A 22,763-nucleotide genomic window follows, 5' to 3' on the forward strand; every position below is an offset into this window, starting at 1 on the left:
GATCTATTTCCAAAAAAATGGGAAATTGACCATATTTATTTATACGAGGTTTCTGCCAGACAGTGACGATAAGAAAATAGCAAGAGTCAGCACTTAGTCTCACATTATCTACAAACATTGTATAATGCAAAACATATTTATTTATATTATTTGTGTGGAAGATGATAAAACTTGCTGGAAAAGAATAGCTGAAAGATTGTTTGCTATCAGGAGAAATAAAGCAAATCCCAGATGGGGAGGAAAAAGCCAAACTTGTTTTGAATAATGTCATTGTCATTTGCTTTTCAATAGATAGACAAAAAAAAATCAATTAAAATCGGTATTGACATTTTTGTAACAAAAATCTGAGGTTTTATTTTAAGGCCATAACGCCTAGCTGTAGCTTGAAGTAGAGGTTCTAGAAGTACCACACTATATTGTGCATGTAGGGGATAAATGATATACTGTAAACGTGATTTATTTAACAAGGTTGTAAATCAGCAATCATTGATGAAAAAGAGCAGCAGAGCTAACAGGAGCACAACAACATAAACAACAACAACATGGACTCCAGCATCTCAGGGTAGCTCGGTTTTCAGTTTTTTGCCCCGGTGGCATCCAATCAGGAGCCAGCTGTCCAGACCTGGCGGTCTGCATGATTAGCGCCTCTGGCAGCAGGAGTGGCTTGGGGCTAAAGCATCTCACTTTTCCATTATAGATGAAAACAGAAGCTGCTTCTGTTTTCCACTACAGCCCCATAACCAGCGACACACACAGAATTCCCCAGAATGTAGTCACCTCACTAGACCTCACTTCAACCAGCATGCAACGATTAACCACTAAAAGATTGCAATGGTGTCAAAGTACTTTAAATGTTACTTTAAACGTGGGTTTATGATGAATTAGTCCAAATATAACTGATCCCAAGGACAGGTCGGGAGTCAACCCCAGAGCACATATACAGTAGACAAACAATGGACTGGTTTGCTTTGAAAGTGGACCAAATTGGAAAGTTGGCACTTGGAGGCAGGACTGTACGAAGAAAACTAATGTTGACGTTTAGATCTAACGGCGGTGTCTCACTGTCATCCCGGCCGCTAATCCGCTGGAAAGAGTGATGGGCTTGGCGGTGGAGGAGGAGGAGGAGACCACCCAGACCTCCTCTGCCGGTCTCTTGGCGGCATAATTACACGGTCGAGGATCTGGTCGCAGGCAGACGCCAGAGTGAGCCATCAAAAACACGTTTAATCACCACCTGAGATCTTGTGAGGACACTTTAAGACCGGCTGGCAGAAAAATTGGTTTTGGAAGAAATCTGTGTGTGATGGCCCTATCTGACTCTCCTTCTTATTGGGAGGCCGGCTACAAAAATGCTTGTATAGGCCTGTATAAAAGCAATATTATCTAATCAGGCTGGGACCTGGGATATTAGTTTAAGTGACATCCATCCATTTTCTGAACTGCTTATCCTCACAAGGGTCGCGGGAGTGCTGAGCCTATCCCAGCTATCAACGGGCAGGCGGCGGGGTACACCCTGAACTGGTTGCCAGTCAATTGCAGGGCACATATAAACAAACAATCATTCACACTCACATTCACACCTACGGGCAATTTAGAGACTTCAATTAACCTACCAGTTTAAGTGACATCCCTTTCTTAATCAAGAATCAGAATCAGCTTTATTGGCCAGGTATATTACTAGACACAAGGAATTTGTCCCCGTTAGCTGGAGACAATGTAGTATAACAATAAACACCCACTATGACGAAATATACATTTAGGACAATAAAAAACATGAGTGTGGAGAGTCTTTGAGCAATGAAAGTGTGGTGATACTGATATAAGGGCAATTGTGCAAATGATGCAGAGTCCTCAAGCAATTTAGAGCAGTTTAAAGTGACTACTAGTGCAATGATCTGGTACAGTGACCAAATAATGTTGTGTCCCGACAGAGATGTGCATAATTGGCAGCATGTTGCAATGAAATTGTAAGTTAACCATTTAAGAAGTTAATGGCAAGAGGGAAGAAGCTGTTGGAATGTCTGCTGGTTTTAGTTTGCATTGTTTAATAGCGCCTACCTGAGGGAAGGGGCTGGAGTAGATGGTGACCAGGATGGGGAGGTTTCAAGAGGATTTTGCGTGTCCTTGTCTTACTCTTGGCAGCGGGCAAGTCCTCAAGAGTGAGTAGGTGGGTACCGATAATTTTTTCATTTTTTTTGTCCCATTTTATCCTTCTTAGTGGTAGCACCAAACTAGACTATGATGGCTGAACACAGAACCGATTAAATGACTGTTGTGTAGAACTACCTCAGCCGCTTCTGTGGCAGGCCGTACTTCCTCAGAAGCCATCTCGACGGTTGACACAGGGCGTGAGGGGCAGCTGCGGAGAAGGATGTTTCCTGAAGTCCACGATCATCTCTACCATTTTGAGCGTGTTCCTCTCCAGCCGCTCCATTTAATGTTGATACGCAGACTCGTCACCGTCTTTGATGAAGCCAATGACTGTAGTGTCGTCTGCAAACTTCAGGGGTTTGACAGCCGGGTCCGTTGAGGTGCAGTCGTTCGTGTAGAGAGAGAAGATCAGTGGAGAGAAGACACATTGTTGGGGCGCCCCGGTGCTGATGGTACGTGTGGATGAGGTAGTGTCCCCCAGCCACCCGTCCTGTGTCCTGCCCGTCAGGAAGCTAGCAGGGGTCCTGTGATGCTCTTGAGGTGGTGCAGAATGTGGTGCTCAAAAGACTTCATGCCCACAGATGTCAGGGCAACAGGTCTGTAGTCATTCAGTCCTGAAATTGCGAGTTTCTTGGGGACTGGGATGAGGCAGGATTGGGCTTCACACATTTCCAAAGATCTATTGAAGATCTGTGTGTAAACAGGGCGAGCTGGTCCACGCAGACTTTCAAACATGAGTGGGACACATTGTCCTGGCCTGCCACTTTGTTGCTCTTTTGTTGTTGGAAGACATGTTTCACGTGCTCCTCTGGGAAGGTTTTCCACAAAGTTTAGGAGTGCGTTTATGGGAATTTATGACAATATTTCCAGAAACCCATTTGTGAGATTTCACACTTATGTTGGACGAGAAGGCCTGGCTCTCAGTATCCACTGTAATTCATCCAAAAGTGTTCTGTAGGGTTGAGGTCAGGATTATGCAGGCCAGTCAAGTTCATCCACATCAAACTATCCATCCATAACTTTATGAACCTTGATTTGTGCACTGATGCACAATCATTTTAAAACAGGAATGTTCCATCTCCAAACTGTTCCCACAAAGTTGGAAATGTCCAAAATTTTAGCCCCTGAGCTCCAGTGAACGGAACTCTGAATACTTCAGCATATAAAGAGATTTTGGACAGTCAAACAGTATGAGGGTTACCCTTCGTGTTCCAACATGCCTGTGCACCGGTGCAAAAAGCATGGTCCAAAAAGACATGGATGAGAGAATTTGACATGGATGAACTTGAATGGCCTGTACAGAGTCCTGCCCTCAAGCCGATAGAATACCTTTGGGATGAATTAGAGCGGCGACTGAGAGCCAGGCCTTCTTGTCCAACATCAGTATGTGACCTCACAAATATGCTCCAGGAAGAATGGGCAAATTTCCCATAAACCCACTCCTAAACCTTGTTGAAAGCCTTTCCACAAGAGTTGAAGCTTTTATAGCTGCAAAGGTTAGACCAACATCATATTAAACCATATGGATTCAGAATGAGTTGTAAACCACTATCATAACTAACAGATCCCTGTAGATGGCGGTGTTGCAGCGCTTCAGATCTGAGATCAACAAAGCTTTTTAGTAGAAGATAAAGTTTACAAGGGAGAGATGTACCAACACATTTGAAGTCGGCATGTTAAGGCACCTGACACTAGTACAGAGTATTTATATGTATGGTATAAACAGAGTATGTGTCGCAGCAGGTAGTACAAAGTGTGTGTTGGGATCATGAAAAAACATGACGCAGTCCATGGAGTGAATGACGAAGTCCTTGTAAAAAAGCCACTAATGTTCACCTCAAATGATGTGGTGTGTCAGCACATCTTACGGTGTGTTTTAAAAAAAAAAAATTATATCTGTAAATCAATTACTATTATTATCATTATTAATTGAGAATGTTTGGTAAAAGTGTCAAGGAGCTCATAAACACTTGATTGAACTGCTGGCGACCCATCCTCCCTGCTTCCGATGAAACTCAAGATGATGACATGAACATCTGCATGTGCAGCAGCCACCGTCCCACACGGAACATTTCCTCAACGTTCCTCCGCAAGGAAACAAACAAGCAGAAACAAACACGGCATTGAGCAGGAGCGACCGCTCCCGGGAGATGCGGCGGCACATTCCACAAATATAATTGGTAAGATGGGACGCTTAATGCGATTAACGGAGAAGTGCGGCAGTGTTCTGCGACCACTGTGGGAGTTCCACTAAATGCATTTTGCAGAATTCCCAAGCTCAGGATCTTTTTGTTAACCAGAAGAGAACTCCATATATCCATTCAGGAATTTTTCCATGCGACCGTGATAGAGGAAGTGAGCGAAAAAAATTCTGCGGTGACACATTATCTTTTTTCTTTTTCTTTTTTAAGAATTCCTCTTGATGAAGCCCACACAAAGTTAACCTCACAGGGCCCTTTGTGATGGAAGAAAATGTTCGGACAGTCCATCTCATTCCGTTATCTGCCCCCAACTTCAGCTCTGCAGTATGAAAATGTTACATCTTCGGCATCCTTGGAAGTTCCGCTGCTGGCGAAGTGTTGGAGGAAAGGATGACTTACTATTTAACTTTAAAAAAAACATTAAGTTATGTTACTTTTTTACCAGAGCTAACAAAAAAATTTAAGTTAAAAATTTAAGTGTATGTCTCATTACAGTTAGCCAGAGGAAAGTCTCTGGTCTGCTCAGTTTAGATGCTGCTGTGAATCTGTTAAATTATTTAAAGCTTTTTGCGCACAACTGTATTTTTCTCTTCTATGGTCATGCATAGATCATTTTACACTTGAAACTATGTGAGTCCCAGGATGCTCATGTCTGGAAACAATGAGTCTCAGCCCTGGAACAATGAGTCCCTGCAACTTATCATCACGGAATACAGATACAATAATACTACACTATATCATGCTATATTGCAGATTTTTATTACAGTTGCTCTATTTTTATACTGTTTATACAATATTTTTGTGTTATCCATTGCTCTCTCTCTCAATATATTATATGTGTTTAGTTTTTTAACATAACATAACATAACGTAACCATAAAGAAATTAATGATGGTTGTTATCCAGTCATCATATGTAGTACATATGATGAGTATGACATATGTACATATATGCAGACATATGTATGTACCTGCGGCATGGGAATCGACTGGTTAGAGCATCTGCCTCACAGTTCTGAGGACCGGGGTTCAATACCCGGCCCCGCCTGTGTGGAGTTTGCATGTTCTCCCCGTGCCTGCGTGGGTTTTCTACAGGCACTCTGGTTTCCTCCCACATCCCCAAAACATGCATGGTAGGTTAATTGAAGTCTCTAAATTACCCCTAGGTGTGAATGTGAGTGCAAATGGTTGTTTGTTTATGTGTGCCCTGCGATTGGCTGGCAACCAGTTCAGGGTGTACCCAGCCTCCTGCCTGTTGATAGCTGAGATAGGCTCCAGCGCGCCCATGACCCTTGTGAGGATAAGCGGCTCAGAAGATGGATAGATGGATGGATGGATGGACATATGTACCCCTGTCATATTGCAAGTGTAGGCTACACCTTTTTAATAATCACGAGGTGGCGGTGGCATATTAGAAGGAACGTGTACAGTGGGTACGGAAAGTATTCAGACCCCATTAAATATTTTACTCTTTGTTATATGGCAGCCATTTGCTAAAATCATTTAGGTTCATTTTTTTCCTCATTAATGTACACACAGCACCCCATATTGACAGAAGAAAAATACGGAATTGTTGAATTTTCTTTCAGATTTATTAAAAAAGAAAAACTGAAATATCAGACAGCCATAAGTATTAAGATCCTTTGCTCAGTATTTAGTAGAAGCACCCTTTTGAGCTAATGTAGCCATGAGTCTTTTTAGGAATGTTGCAAGTAGTCTCTCCAGTGTGTCCTCGGGCTTCAGAATCGGTGACAAAGGGCAGCCTTGGAGGAGTCCAACTTCACTGGAAAGGAATCCAACTTGCTGCTGGCAATGCGGACCAAACTCTGACACTGGTCATACAGGGACAGAACAGCCGTATCAGGGATTCCAGTATCCCATACTCCCTGAGCCCCCCACACAGGACTACCTGAGGGACAAGGTGGAACAACTTTCTCCATGTCCACAAAACTCATGTAGACTGGTAGGCGAACTCCCATGCACCCTCGAGGGTGCTGCTGAGGTTGTAGAGCTGATCCACTGTTCCACGGCCAGGACGAAAACTGCACTGCCCCTCCTGAATCTGAGATTCGAATTCCTGTTGGACCCTCCTCTCCAGAACCCCTGAATAGACCTTACCAGCGAGGATGAGGAGTGTGATCCCCATATAGTTGGAACACACCCTTGGGTTCCCCGTTTTAAAAAGGGGGACCCATGCGATGAGCAGAGGCGTGTCAACCAGGACAGCACCAAAACATCCAGAACCATTTGGAACTCAGGGCGGTGCTCATCCACCCCTGGGGCCTTTCCAACGAGGAGCTTTTTAACAACCTTGGTGACTTCCACCCCAGACATAGGGGAACCCACCTAAGAGTCCCCAGACTCTGCTTCCTCCTGGGAAAGCGTGTCGGTGGAATTGAGGAGGTCTTCGAAGTATTCGGCTCGACGACTCACAACGTCCTGAGTTTAGGTCAGCAGCACACCGTCCCCACTATACACAGTGTTGACAGTGCACTGCTTCCCTCTCTTTAGATGTCGGATGATGGACCTGAATTTTCTCGAAGCCGTCCGAAAATCATTCTCCATGGCCTCACCAAACTCTTTTTGCCTCAGTGACTACCAAAGCTGCGTTACGTTTGGCCAGCAGGTACACATCAGCTCCGGACTCCAATCGGCCAAAAAGGCCTGATAGGACTCTCCTTCAACTTGACGGCATCCCTTACTGCTGGTGTCCACCAACGGGTTCAGGGATTTCCGCCAAAACAGTGGGTACGGAAAGTTTTCAGATCCCTTAAAATTTTGCAGTCTTTGTTATATTGCAGCCATTTGTTAAAATAATTTAAGTTAATTTTTTCCTTATTAATGTACACACAGCACCCCATATTGACAGAAAAAAACTTAATTGTTGAAATTTTTGCTGATTTATTAAAAAAGAAAAACTGAAATATCACACAGTCATAGGTATTCAAACCCTTTATTGTGACACTCATATATTTAACACGGGTGCTGTCCATTTCTTCTGATCATCCTTGAGATGGTTCTACACCACCTACAATAAGATTACCTGGTTTTGATGAGACCAAGATTGTTGGCCTTAATTCTAAGTGGCATGTGTGGAGAAAACCAGGCACTGCTCATCATCAGTCCAATACAGTCCCAACAGTGAAGCATGGTGGTGGCTGCATCATGCTGTGGGGGTGTTTTTCAGCTGCAGGGACAGGACGACTTGTTGCAATTGAAGAAAAGATGAATGCGGCCAAGTACAGGGATATCCTGGACAAAAACCTTCTCCAGAGTGCTCAGAACATCAGATTGGGCCGAAGGGTCACCTTAAAAAAAGACAATGACCCTAAGCACACAGCTAAAATACCGAAGGAGTGGCTTCAGAACAACTCAGTGACTGTTTTTGAATGGCCCAGCCAGAGCCCTGACTTAAACCCAATTGAGCATCTCTGGAAGACCTGAAAATGGCTGCCCACCAATGTTCACCCTCCAACCTGACAGAACTGGAGAGGATCTGCAAGGAGGAATGGCAGATGATCCCCAAATCCAGGTGTGAAAAACTAACCTAACCCCGGGGATGACCCAGGACATGCTGGAGAGACTACTTGCATCATTCCCCAAAAAGACTCATGGCTGTATTAGCTCAAAAGGGTGCTTCTGCTAAATACTGAGCAAAGGGTCTAAATACTTATGGCTGTGTGATATTTCAGTTTTTCTTTTTGAATAAATCTCCAAAGATTTCAACAATTATGTTTTTTTCTGTCAATATGGTGTGCTGTCTCTAAATTAATGAGGAAAAAATTAACTGAAATGATTTTAGCAAATGGCTGCAATATAACAAAGAGTGAAAAATTTAACGGGGTCTGAATACTTTCCGTACCCACTGTGCATCGACAACCTTACGGCCACAGTGCCAGTCGGATGTTTCTATTTTATCTTTTGGTGACTGTTTTTACGTAAATTGGAATCCTCTCTGAAAAGTCTTGTGAATGTGGTATTTATGTCATGCTATATAATATCTCCATTTATAACACATCGTCATCAGTTGTTGTATTGTTAGTGAGGGAGTATTTTGTACTCTATACCTAGATTTTTATTTATTTTCTTAACCTAAACTGTGCTTCTTCTGTGAACCATGAGTTTGAAATACACAATGGAATTAAAGTGAATTGAATTAGTCACCAAAAGTCAAGACTGTTTCGAGTGGTTTATAGTTTTGACATTTGAAAGGGACAGATTATGTAAAAGGGACTTTTTAATGTCTTGTATCAAAATTGTTGGGCATCTGAAGTGCCTACCCAACCATCAAGCATGAAACGAAACAATCAAGTACATTGTACGTTATCTGGCTAGTTCTGAAAAAGTGTCTATGACGGAGCCAGTCTCAATTTTGCCCAATTGTGTTGTTAAAATGTTGGCTAATATACATTTCATAATCCCTCACCCATACTGAGAAACACCCCCTATGACTTGGCACCTAGACTGGCTGATCTAGATCCAAAGCCACTTTCAAGCCACAGCTATAACATCGTGTGAAACACTAACATGTCAAAGCCAAAAGGTAAGCTGCATTGAGTCCTGTTATATGCGCATATTAGTGTCGACGTGGAGTCGGGGTGATATTTTTATGTGTCTTTATGGCCGCTGAAATCGCCACATACATAGATCCGCTAAACTAAACTAAAGTGTCTGAACTTCTGCCTCCACCAGTGAAAATCATATTGCCTTTACGGGCGCTCAGTTTTTTTTGTCTCCACGTTCTGAGCAAGTAGAACCCCCTGGCTCCAACCTTGGTCGTCATGTGACGAAACCCATTGGCCCCGCATTTGAGACAGGACCACCTCCTCAAAACAGGCTGAGAAGCTGCTCACCTTCACATTATGCCTTTATCACTCATGGTTTATGCTAAAGTGTCTTGGCTTTTTTTTCCACTTGTATGACAATGGCGTCAAAATGAGGTAAAGATGTTCAATTTGTCAGCGTGGAGAGATCACTCGTACCCGACATGCAGGCACCAAAATAAACAACGCCAGCATGGCGCCATCAAAATGGGGCAGAACCCTGCTGAGAGGAACGTCCACCACAAGTGTGTGCGTGTGTGATTGTGTGTGTGTGTGTGTGTGTGAGAGAGAGAGAGAGACAGCGAGAGAGAGAACTTGAAATGGAAGAAAATAAATTGCACTTGCGCTCATGACAGTCGACCTGAGTGTGGAATGTTGTAGCAAGATGATCTCCTGGTGCGAAGCACGAGGATGACTGACAGGTGCTGACATTTCTGGCCTCATTAGACGTGTCAAACTACAAAAAAAAAACAAAAAAAAACACTTGACTTTTTGATGAACTAATTTTACTTTTATTTTTGTTCAAAACTTAAACCAAATCCATCACTCTAATGACATGTATTTCTTCTATATTTGTTTTTTAAGTTTAAATCCTCAAACTATCTTCTTCAAGCTTTGAGGCATGACTGCCTATGTCACAGCACAAATCCTATTGATTTTTAATGATTTAAATGATGATGACGAAAGGTGAGCAAGAGGAGGGGTTGATGATGTTGATGAGGGGGAAGATGAGGAGGTGAAAAACGGGGAGAGTATGATGATGATGATAATGAGGAGGAAGAGGATGATGATAGTGAGGAGGATGAGGAAGAGGAGGATGACGAAGCATGAAAATGATGAGGAGAAGACAGAGGAAGAGGAGAATGGAGTGACAAGGAGGAAGATGAGGAAGAGAACAAGAGGGTGAGGATGATGCGGCGTTGGAAGACAATGAGGAAGAGGGTGAGGAAAACAGAGGGGAGGAGGATGTGAAGGATATTGAGGAGGATGAAGAGGGTAACGTTAACAATTATGAGTTAGGAGGAGAAGGAGAAAGATGAGGAAGAAGATGGGGTGAGGATGAAGATGATGATGAGAAGGAGAATTAGAGGGCGAGTGAAGAAGATGACTATGAGGAAGATGAGGAAATTGATGATGTCAGGAAGAGAATGATGAGGATGAGGATGAGGAAGAACATGTAAATGATGAGGAAGAGGAGTATGAGGAAGAGAATGAGAGTGATGATGTGGAGGATGAGGAGAATGATGATGATGATGGGTCGGATGATGATGAAGAGGAAGAGGGTGATGAGAAGAATGAGGAGGACAAAGATAAAGAGAAGAATCAGGAAGAGGATGATAATGAGGAAAATGATGATGATGATGATGATGATGATAAGGAGGAGGAAGAAGAGGAGAGAAGGATGGGTGAAGAAGAAGAGGATGATGATAAAGAGAAGGTGTTTGAGGATGAGGAAGAGGAGGGTGGGGTGACGATAATGATGATGATAACAAGTAGGAACCTGAGAAGAGCAGAGAGAGCAGGGTGATGAAACAGAAGGTGAAGAGGATGAGGAAGATGAGGATTGCAATGAGGACTGAAGATGAAGAGGATGAAGAGGAAGGTGAGGAAGACGAGGATTGGGTGAGGATGAAGATGATGAGGATGAGGAAGACAAGGAGTTTGAAGCGGATGATCATATGAGCATAATGATGAGAATGAAGACGCTGAGTAGGATGACGATGATGAGGAGGAGAACGGTGACAAGGATGAAGATGAGGATGAGTAGGAGGAGGAAGAAGAGGAGCAGTGGAATAATGATGATGATGCTGATGAAAATGAGGAGCTTGCGTCAGGTCTTATCTGCGATCGACTCGTTCTGTCTGACTTTCAAGCGTTAACAACCACTTTTCAGGCCACTCCACTACTTTTAGTTCACTTGTGTTATCAGTCAATCATCATCATCATCCACTCTCTTCTTCTTCTCCCTCTTCATGCTGTGTGACTAAATGACGTCGCCCCCTGGGGGATAATTAGGGGCGTGACCTCACTTATTTACATTTAGAGTGGCTTAGGGTTACCGCACGCGTGCGAACACACACACGCACACACGCATACACACACACAAGCTTGCACGCTTTTAAGTGAAGTCTTTAAAAAAAGTCATTAACCCCTTTCTTACCGTGTCACCATTCCTATTACATTTCATTGTTCTCCACTATGGAATATTTTCCCGCACGTTAGACTGTTTTCATAATTACATGGCACACACACACACACACACACAAAGACACACACACACACACACCTACACACACACACACAATGATGCGTGCAGACATTTGCTCATGCAATCACACAAAGTAGCTTTCCAGGCCTCACCAAGGTAAAATTTTTCATCTGTAAAAAACAATGACTACAAAAAGAAGGTTGTGATGTTCACTTTTGTGATATGAATCCTTTCTTTATCCTACTAGTTTCACCTTTCCCCTAACTTTTCCCCTTTAAGTCAAGTTGTCAGTCAACAAACTCTAATTGTGATCTAGGAAAATTAAAAGGTAAACACAGGCTGGATCAGAAGTAGGGAGACACTTTTTAAACTAACTTACTCAAGGAAGAAAGGGAGAAAAGAAGGAAAGAAGGAAGGGAGGAAGGGAGGGTAGAATGAATGATGGTAGAAAATAATGATGGAAGGTGGGAAGGAAGGAAGATTTGAACAAAGGAAAGAAGGGTGGAAAGAAGGAAAGAAATATGGATGGAAGGAAAAATGGAAGGAAGGAGAAAAAGAATGATGGTGAGTAGGCTGGAAGGATGGATGTTGGAGGGATGGAAAGAGGGTAGGAAGGAAGGAAAGAAGGATAGAAAGAAGAAGGAAGAAAGGAAGGGGAAATTGATGGAAGGTAAACTGAAAGGATGGAAGTATAGAAGGAAGGAAGCAAGGAAGGAAGGAAGGAAGGAAGGAAGGAAAGAAGGAAGGAAGGAAGGAAGGAAGGAAGGAAGGAAGATTCTCATTGCCAGTTACATGGACTTCACCAGGTCAATGAATGACTTGAAACCCTAACATCCGCCTTGGACGTGTATTTAAAACCTTAACCCTTGTTTGAAAACCTAACCTTGGCTTGAAACCATGATTTGAAATCCTGACTACAAAGCCTAACACATGATAGAACCCCTAATCCTGTCCTAAAACCTTTCTTTCAAACCTTCCATGAAACCCTAACACTTGCTTTAAAAACCTATTTGGAACCCACTATTGGCCCAGCCTGTACAATATATCCAGGTAGATACCCATAACATATATGTTTTGGATCTCATTCATCACTGTAAACGATGGCGAGCTTCCATTCTGCTTCTGCTCGTATTTCTCTTGGCCCGGAAAATTCTTTTTCCAGACGAGGCAGCGTCAGAGCTCCCGGGCCAGGAAGCGAGCCCTGGGGCGCTCCTCGTTTCCTGCCAACCAAGCTGTCGACACGCCGGACACATCGTCGGTCCCGGTCCAAATCCCACTACAACCGTCAACTGAATATGACATTTTGAGGTGTCGAGTGGCAGAAACAGGAAGCCACTCAATGGACACTTCATTAAGTACAAACACCAATGTACTTTACCTTTTGCTTACAAGCAACAAGCATACACGCAAGCTCAGCTAATCTGAAGCAAATATATATATATATATATATATATATATATATATATATATTATAAATTAATTAAATAAATAAATAAACGAAAGAAAGAAAGAAAGAGTTTTAAAAGTTAATATTTTAGTTTAACTAACAATCAAAATTGCATGGACATGTCTATCGTAACAGGATGCCTGAAAATGGCTCAATGAACCATTCTCTAAATTGAACAGGAAGTCAGCCATTTTGGTTTGAAGCAGTCATTTTGGGGTGAATTCCAGAGGTCGAAAGTTAGAAAAAATTACCCCACAACACCAGTTTCACTGATCGACACTAAATTCATAGTTCATGTCTATCACAACAGGATGCAAGAAAAAGTCTCAAGGACCCATGCCCCAAAATGAACAGGAGGTCAAAAGAAGAATCACCTTTTATTGTCATGAACATGCATGCATGTACATGAAATTTGTTCTCTGCATTTAACCCATCACATTGAACACATACACATGTTAGTGGAACACACTGGAGCAGGGTGCAGCTGAAGCGCCTGGGGAGCATTTCAGGGTATCAATGTCTTGCTCAAGGACACCACAGCCATGAGTCCAGTGCATGTTGGCGGATGGTCCAGTCGGGGTCTTGAACCTAGGTCCCCGACGGTGGCAGGCGAGGATCCTAACCATGGGCCACGGCTGTCAGTCATTCCGGTTTGAAGCAGGCATTTTGCACCCAATTGTGGCATTGTAAAGTTAGAAAAAAATCAGCCTCTTTCAACTCTTCCTCCTATTCACATGAAATTGGGTGAACATGTCTACCACCAACACTAACACCAACACCCAAAGGATGCACGAAAAAGTCTCAAGGACAAATAACTGAAATTGAAGAGGAAGCCAGCCATTTTGGTTTAAAGTAGGCATTTCATACTCAGTTGGTCCTCCAGGAAAGTTAAAAAACAAACATAAAAAGCAGCTCCCAACACCAGTTTCACTGATCAACCTGAAAAACTGATGTGCATAGCTATCATAACAGGACGAACAAAGAAGTCTTGAGGACCCATATATAAGGAAATCAGTCATTTTGATTTGAATCAGCGATTCAAGCATCACTGGAAAGTTACCAAAACATTAGCACACAACACCAGTTTCGCTTTTCGACATGAAAATTGAATGCACGTCTAACAGAACAGGATTCATGGGTTTCTTGAGGTCATTCCCTTAATTGAACAGGAAATTGTCGGGGAAGCAGGAGTCAGAGTTGTGGACTCGAGTCACATGACTTGGACTCAAGTAATAAATTTGATGACTTTAGACTCGGCTTGACAATATGTCACAAGACACAACTTTACTTGGACTTGGAACAGCAATGACTCATGACTTCACTTGGACTTGAACCCATTGACTTGAAAAGACTTGCTACTTCGACCAAAGCACTGATAAACCAGAATTCGTAGCTTCTCTTTCTACAGTTACACGTGTCACTTATTATTATACTACAGGAAAAAATGAAAAGTGACAACATAATGCTGCGGATCTTACAGATTATTAAGTCAAACTGTACCATGCTGTTATTGCTATAGTTAGTTCATATTATCTTTAGACACCCTGTTGGGCACGCTCTTTTAAAGGAATTGACCAAGAGGTCATTCTTTCACACACTACCTAAAGTAATAGTTTTATGTAAAAAACAACAACAAAAAACCCGGACAACATAAATCAGCAATAACTGTGACCGTTAAATAAGGTATACATTCCAAGAATTACTGTTAACATACAAAGAAATGACAACGACAATTGACGTAACAATAAGGACGTTAATAAATAAAAACCATATTGCATTGTTGGGAATATCGTGGCTTGACGTCACATATGCGTTTTTTACGTTAGCATTAGCAGCTAGCTTCGAGAACATTCACGCAAATAGTTACATGGCGGGCGCTGTCTGAGTTCCCTGTGCATTACAGTCTGGTTTAGTCAGTATTCTCAAGAATCAGTCCTGAATTTATTTTTGTATTCACTTTATTTATCGATCGATCAGCACACAGCTAGCATCCATTCGACATGAAACTACATTCTTCTTTGTGTCCTTTCCTTCTTCGCCTCTTTTTGATATAATATTTTACGTAGTGCCCCCTAGTGTTACAACTGGGATACCACAATTCGATAAAATTGTGCCTTTATAACAAGATGACAAACTTGTGGGCGGCACGGTGGCCGACTGGTTAGAGCGTCAGCCTCACAGTTCTGAGGTGCGGGGTTCAATCCCCGTCCCCGCCTGTGTGGAGTTTGCATGTTCTCCCCGTGCCTGCGTGGGTTTTCTCCGGGCACTCCGGTTTCCTCCCACATCCCAAAAACATGCATTAATTGGAGACTCTAAATTGCCCGTAGGCATGACTGTGAGTGCGAATGGTTGTTTGTTTCTATGTGTCCTGCGATTGGCTGGCAACCAGTTCAGGGTGTACCCCGCCCCTTGCCCGATGACAGCTGGGATAGGCTCCAGCACGCCCGCGACCCTAGTGAGGAGAAGCGGCTCAGAAAATGGATGGATGAATGGACAAACTTGTGTTCGTCTTTTTTAAAATTGCCTTATGTTTTTGATACTCACAAGAAATGCCAAGTTTAAAATTAAATCTATTTATATTGCTGTTTGAAACTGCCTCAGTAGAAATGTTTGGAGACAAGAAAATGCAGTTTCCTGCTATATGCGCAATGTGAATTAAAAAAAAAATACTGCTGATTATCCAAAAGAGGAAACCAATTGGTCTTTCATTAGTAAGTGGAATTTCTCATTTTCTCTTGTGTATTCATAATTGCTCTTTAACCAAGAAAAAATATATTTTAGCGTAAAACTTGATTATTCCGATAGAATTGTCAGTAGAATACTCGATTATTAATTGCAGCACTAGTGGATGCAAATTCCTATTTGTGACAGGTCTGTTTAATATTCAATGGATTTGTTTATCAACTTTGTTTAGATAAATAAATATGGATTTTAAAAAATATTAAATATATAAATTCGGAATATAATATATGAATTATATATATATATATATATATATATATATATATATATATATATATACATATCAAATATATTTTATTTTGTTGTTAAAATGACTCGAAAGGACTCGAAACTCAAGGTGTAGGATTTGCGACTTGACTCGGGACTTGCATCTCTTGACTTGAGACTTGACTTGGGACATGAGGGCCTTGAGACTTATTTGTGACTTGCAAAGCAATGACTTGTTCCCAAATCTGGCAGGTATCCAAGACAGATGGGAGACGCTTAATTGCTAAGCTTGTTTTCCTACCCCTTCTAATGTGGGCAAATCATGGATAATACATTTCTATAGTGCTGTCATGCAGTATAACTGTACATTTAATTGCATTATTATTATTATGGAAAGTGTCATTTTGGCTGTAAGAAGCATTTGACAAAGTTGTCAGTGACTTGTGATGTGAACTTGGTTTGACCGAACGGAGGCGACGAGGGAGTTGATGAATAAGTGAAAGCCTTCGTCAGATCTCTTTAATAAACTCAAGCTGTCAATCATCTCTCATGACCTCTTGCGGCATATTTCAAGCCGGCATGGGAGCGACGATCACGCCGATGGAATGCTGAGCATCTCTCGACCTCGAGATCTGACCATTCCATTAAAAGTTAATCTTTACATTATTTTCTTTTTCATTCGTGACGCCGAACATTGACCTCATCCCGCCGTCTCCTGCAGGAATTCGTCCAGACTATGAAATCAAAACAAACCTCGGGTCCCTGGGAAAAGTCAGGTTTTCCCGGGCTAACTGGGCCACTTGCATGGAGCCGCTGTTTGGCCGATACAATGGCCAGCAGTGTTCTCATATAGCTGAGTAAATAAATCATTGTTTGGCCGCCTGCTCACATTATGAAAATATGACACAGACAGCATACAAAGATATGTGTTATGCATGTTTTATTTGAAACTTATGGACACTCTTGGCCCTATAAGAGCAGTAAATGAGTTGTGGGGTTGGTTGGTTTGCCAAATTAAATAAAAAAATCTTTCGTATGAATTTGTTTTGGTAACGTTTTGAATGACATTACCGATCCAAAATTGGGTTCCAAACAGCTAGTCAAAAAGTACAACTATTGTGTGTCAAATGCCAGGCTTCATTTTAAAAATAAGAACTTTTTGAAATTGAAATTTCATTTTGTGGCATTTATTTATTTTAAAGGGATGTTACACAGTGGTGCCTTGAGATATGAGTGCCCCGACGAAATAACAGCTGACGTTGGGCCGAGTTTGTGCTTTGACTTACGTGCAAAAACTTGAAATATGAGTTTTGTAAGGTGGCAGGGAACTCAACTCACTTCACAACAAGCAGCTGTTTGGCAGATAATGAACAATAGTTAAAAAAAGAGGCTTCAAGCTCTTTATTGTCACGCCCAGACTCCCAGTTGAAGTTTACTATCAAACTTAACATAAACCAAAGATAATTACATGTTGTGTATTTGAAACGACCACATAACTTTGCTTTAAAGTCTGCTAGCTTAATACTAACAGATAATGGGAACCGCCATAGATGGGCTAATGGATATCATCTATGTGGCAGCAGTATTCTAATGCTTTAAGGAACAGATATTTGAACACAAAGGGTGCAACAACATGTAGACAGACAATTTAACAACACTCACAGAAATATACTCTTTATCCTGTAAGTTAACGGACTAATATTATTGGGGCTTATTGAGACACTAACACTGGTTGTGAAACTTTTCTTCGTTTATGTCTTTATGATGGCATTGTAGTGCCATTGTAGAGTGGCCAAGTCGCACACTCCAAAAGGAGTACTATGTTAATAGTCATTAAAGCATAAAATCATGATGCATGAAATGTTTTCTCTTTACATTTGATGTAATTATGTTATTACTATACGTTTTCATAAAATCAATTTTATGTGGTGTTATTTTCCTTATTAAAAAACAGGTAACAAACATTCTTGTTGTTTTTTTTGGGGGGAGGCTGCAATGGGTTAATGGCATTTTCATTCATTTAAATGGGGATATGATTTAAGACATGAGTGTTTTGTGTTCTGAGCGTGGTCATGAAACAAATTAAACTCTGTATCACAATCCAGGAATTTTACATTCTGGAAACTTACCAAGATGTCGAATCCAAACATGGGTGTGGCATTCTCGTGTTCACGTTTCAGTTTGCCCCAGTCTTTACTTTATCTTTTGTTGTCATTTATTGTATTTATTTAGCCACCACCAGCTCTCCTGTGACAAATTGGAGCGCCACGGTGACAAAGGCAAGCGTGCTTAACAACGCTCGCTTCTTAGCCAACATTGGAGGGAATTTCCAACGCTCCTTTTCTGTCTTTCTTATCCCGATGTTCCGTCCGTGTGAACGACAATCGTGAAAGGAACTTTTTGTTTTGTTTTGCTGCTAATGGGCCGAGGAGGTCCGAGTTTGGGGGGTCAAGAATTAAAATGGGAATGACATTTGCCATCCGCGGAGTGTTCTTTGTCAATGTGCCTTTTCCTTGAGCAAGCCGGCATATTATCTGCATTGCAAATTGGCACTGGGCAAGTGGACAAGGTGGGGGTCTGCGGGTGTCCCGGTTCCCACACACACCCCATCCATCAATCAAACCCCATACACTCACAACCCATCCCCCCCTTGCAAGCCTTAGCTCACCCGAATGCCCTCACTGTGTTCTCTTCGACCAGGGCTGGGCGATAGGGCCAGAAAATAAAATTCTTCTTTTTCCAAAAATCCAATTTCCGATTTGAATGTTTTTTTTCCCTTCCTTTGCTCTATATTTGTATGTAAATAAGCTTTGCTCTGATTGGATTGCTCATCTTGCTCATTATTATTTTTTTTTAATTTGTCAATTCATCTGAGTTTGGCAGGTGATGCAAAGCTTTGTGCATGACACAGTCGCATTGTCGCTCAGCCAATTTTCCTGAGATGAGTGGGTGTGTAGGAACCACAAAGTGGGCAGATACTTGAATAATTACTAATTGATCTACGTCATAAATACACAGAAATTTTATCCCGTCTTTTTGCAACCCTTATGCCGCTGATTGTCTTTTACATTCAATTGACAAACCGTAAAGATGTCAAACTTAAACCAGGTCACAGACTAATTTTGACCTACGTTATGCATAAAACAGTAAACAAATTAAAGGGATTTTGATGAAAGGCACTATTAAAAAAATCAAAATCAAAATCATGAAAAATCCAAATGTTGGCTCTGCTCTCGAATAGTGTGGGCGTGTCCACTGAATGCGAAAATCACGAAACAACACCCTGCTCAAACTGTCAATCAAATACCACTACTACAATATTAAAAAAAAGATGCTACTTCGTTTAGCATCTTCCTTATGCCTACACATCCTACATGTTTGAGTTGCAAAAATAAAGAATACTGTACAGTATATCACACTGGGTTGTTGTGGGGCTTTTCCATGCCGCAACAACGAGGCGCTCTATAGTGGCCACGCCCGCCCAAAGCTACTGTCCACAGGGTGGGTGTCAAGTACCATCCATCCATTTTCTGTACCGCTTATCCTCACTAGGGTCGCGGGCGAGCTGGAGCCTATCCCAGCTATCTTCGGACGAGAGGCGGGGTACACCCTGAACTGGTCGCCAGCCAATCGCAGGGCACATAGAAACAAACAACCATTCGCAATCACATTTACACCTACGGGCAAGTCTTCAATGAAGCTACCATGAATTTTTTGGGGAGTAAACCAGAGTACCTGGAGAAAACCCACACAGGCACGGGGAGAACATGCAAACTTCACACAGGCGAGGCCGGATTTTAAACCAGGTCCTCAGAACTGTGAGGCAGATGTGCTAACCAATCGTCTACCGTGCAGCCGGCTGTCAAGTCAAGTTTTTTTTGCATTGCTCTTATACTTTCTCTCCATGAAGTGCATGCACTCAGGGCTGACAATGAGGTGCTCGAATGTATTTTCAGGGTGTAGGCATACTGTAGCTACTGTGGCTAGCTAATAGTGCGTTAACTGCAGCTCGCAACTGTGCTGGATAACGGCTGATGCGAACATCTATCCATTTTCTGAGCCGCTTCTCCTCACTAGGGTTGTGGGCGTGCTGGAGCCTATCCCAGCTATCATTGCGCAGGAGGCGGGGTACACCCTGAACTGGTTGCCAGCCAATCGCAGGGCACATACAAACAAACAACCATTCACACTCACATTCACACTTACGGGCAATTTAGAGTTGTCAATTAACCTACAATGCATGTTTTTGGGATGTGGGAGGAAACCGGAGTGCCCGGAGAAAACCCACGCAGGCACGGGGAGAACATGCAAACTCCACACAGGCGGGGCCGGTGATTGAACCCCAGTCTTCAGAACTGTGAGGCAGACGCTCTAACCAGTCGGCCACCGTGCCGCTCTGATGCGAACAAAGGTGCTCAAATTGTTATATTGTGGGGCAGGGGCAACTCATGCCGGACTCCAAAGTGGATCATTGGGCCTCGTTTTAGCCACGCTCTGAAATAAACCAGGATAACCGAAATAAAGGAAAAAGTTTAATGCTCTATCTCTATAATGTATTTAGAAACATATGCCTGAATTCATTCATTGAATTCACACACACTTTTTAAGCACATCATAAACATATTTGAACAAACCAAAAATTCTAAATATCAAATATAAAGATAGAAAGTAGAAAGAATATATAGTAACTATGTTCACATGCTTCAATGACAAATAAACCTGAATGAATCGACAAAGTCAATTGATGGCCCTGCTCTAACAGGAGGGGGCTTTGTCGCGGCACCAGGGGAAGTCATGTCCGACATGCGGACCCCCTTCCTCCCGCTGAGCCTCATGTTTGAATGTTTATTTTCCCTCCGCGAAATGGTCTTTTTAATGTATACTTTCCATGCTGTGAGTGTAACACAGGAGCCTTTAAGACCTGACACAACTCTGGCCGGGCACGAGCACTTTAAAGATACAGTGCACCACATTCAGGAAAAAGTGAGGTGTAATTCAACATTATTTGCTACTCATATAGAGGAAACCACTTATAAACCATGTTTACTTGTAGTTCCTGGAACTGAAATGTTCCAATCAGATATGTTCACTGTTTCAGATTTTCCTACAAAGGTTCATAGATGTCTTGAAAGTATTCCCCACTTAATTTGGTCTTCTTTCCGGCCTAGAACTCAATTTGGAAAATTGTCCAAACTTTCGTCACTACTCCACATTAAGTTCCAGGAATGATTAATCTTGGTACTTGTACTTTTATATGAAAATGTTTTCGTTATGTCTTCTTTTAGAATTCTACTAAAGAAATGACCCTTTATAAAATCCAAATCGAACTCCTGTGATGCAACCTTCCCCCACCCCACCACCGCAAATAAATTACAGTCCTCTGGGAAACATTGTCAGCATTTTGTTTGTAAACTTCCAGGAGAGGGACAGAAATACACAGGAAACAAATGCAGAACATGTACGTACAATATTTAGCGAATGCAACGTACAAAAGAGCTTCGTCGTAATTAAAAAATCTGGAGTATCTCCTCGCATCTACTCACATCTTTCAGTCGTGTAGTAGATCTGTCAGTTCATTTGTGGGTTTAGTGTTTTCGCAGGTGTACACGTCATTTAACAAATAAATTACCGGGATGATATTGACAGTTTTAGGGACACAAGGCAGCTGTGAGGGACTCTTGAGGACTTCTGAGAAGTCACTTTCGGGATAAATTGCGAGGCCGTAAAAGTCTTTGAATGAGCAGACAGAGTTTTATTGTCGGCCTTGACATTATTGCTGTTGTCAGTGAGTTTCTGGATGCTGGCCTTCTCAGGGAGATTTTAAAACCATCACCCCACCACCCCCAAACCCTCCACCTTATCCTGACTCATAAGGACTTCGGTGAAGGATTCAAATGTGTCAAAGGGATTCAACAAGTGAAGACACCATTCCAAAAAATAAACATGGACAATAATATATGAAGAGTTCAAACTCAAAAGCCATCAAGTGCCATTTAGACAAAAATTGACTGTCCAGTTAATGTGATTTGTGTCTCCTTTTGAAGGGTTAGGATTAAGGGTTAATTTAAATTCATTTAAATTAAGGTTAAGGGTGAGTACAAGAGACTATAATTCTTGTCTTGGCACTCACCTGTTATTAATGTTTTATTAACAGAGCATAATAGCGTTGCACAGTAGGTTTACGGCTATGTGAAAATCTCAGATTTGTCTGGTTTTGGGATGCATGTACAAATATTTTATTTACAAATTTGCCTTCTAGATGTTTAATGTAAGTGAACCTAGAACACCCTAAATATAAAATATTACCTGGAACTAGTGAAAAAAAAAAAAAATAATTACTCAATTCACATAAAATGGAGATGTTTGCATTTGAACTCTTCATATATGTGCACCCACAAGACACTTTATTAAGTACACAATCAATCTGACTAACGAAACACATTTTTCCACCAAAAACAAAGGAATTGCTGCTTGAACATTGGAAACCAACATTTTCTGGAAATGGGTTAAATGGTGTGACAGGTATTCAACAGTGAAAAGATTATTTCTTTGCCATTCAAAATCATGATAGTTTTCATTGTGAACAAATATTTGAATATAACTTTTAAGTCCAAATTCTACCTGGTAGTTTTGTGACTTAAAATTCCAATGACATTTTGATGGTCACATGGATCCCTTCAAAAAATTTCAGTGCTTATAATAAAAGTCACCATGTGCCTTATTCACACGTTGCTAAAGCTCAGTAGGATTAGACACACACAAAAAAAGATACCATGTGTGTCATCATCTTTGCCTCCTCCGCTGCTTCGTGTGATCTTGAAGAAGTCGGGTAACGTTGCAGTTCCCCTTATCTGACATCTTACCAGACAGATCTCTTTAGCTTCCTCCTCTTCGCCCACTCGCCATCCCCTTGTTCCCTCGGCTAACCCCTTCGCTGTCTTACATTTACTCTCATTAACAACGTGATTGACAGGTGTCAGCTTTT

This window comes from Phyllopteryx taeniolatus, chromosome 14 (genome assembly GCF_024500385.1).
Source record: "Phyllopteryx taeniolatus isolate TA_2022b chromosome 14, UOR_Ptae_1.2, whole genome shotgun sequence".
NCBI lineage: Eukaryota > Metazoa > Chordata > Actinopteri > Syngnathiformes > Syngnathidae > Phyllopteryx > Phyllopteryx taeniolatus.